This window comes from Eimeria mitis, genomic scaffold (genome assembly GCF_000499745.2).
Source record: "Eimeria mitis Houghton genomic scaffold, Emh_scaff319, whole genome shotgun sequence".
Taxonomy (NCBI): Eukaryota; Apicomplexa; class Conoidasida; order Eucoccidiorida; family Eimeriidae; genus Eimeria; species Eimeria mitis.
In genome coordinates, this window is record NW_013571532.1 from 6174 (window position 1) to 6614 (window position 441).

Sequence of the window (441 nt, forward strand, 5' to 3'; positions counted from 1 at the left end):
CTGGTGGTGGTGTTGCTGGTGCTGGTGATGGTGGTGGTGGTGGTGGTGGTGGTGCTGTTGCTGCTGCTGTTTCTAATGCTGTTGCTGCAGCATCAACAAGTATTGCTGCTGCTGCTGCTGCGGCTGCTGCAACAAAAACACTTGCTGCTGCTGCTGCTGTTGCTGCTGATGCTTCTCCAGTTTTTGCTGCTGCATCTCCCGCTGCGTCTGCTATCGCCTTAGTAGCTGGTGCAGCAGCAGCAGCAGCAGCAACAGCAGCAACAGCAGCAACAGCAGCAGCATAAATATGTTTATTTCATCGTCTTCTTACTCCTGCTGCTGTTGCTGCTGCAGTTGTTTTTCTGTCTTTTCTTTTTCTGCTTTCTCGCGGTTTCATTTTCTTTTTCTTTTGCTGCTCCCTCTGCTGCTGCTGCTGCTGCTGCTGCTGCTGCTGCTGCTGCT

At 52.2% G+C, this 441-nt stretch overlaps 1 protein-coding gene across 1 annotated transcript in view; it reads left to right on the plus strand.

Moving 5' to 3' along the window:
• EMH_0007700 (uncharacterized protein) overlaps nt 1-441 on the plus strand; it is a gene marked incomplete at both ends in the record, with an annotated part of 7653 nt that overhangs the window by 3340 nt on the left and 3872 nt on the right. The gene's annotated exons all lie outside the window — the stretch shown is intronic.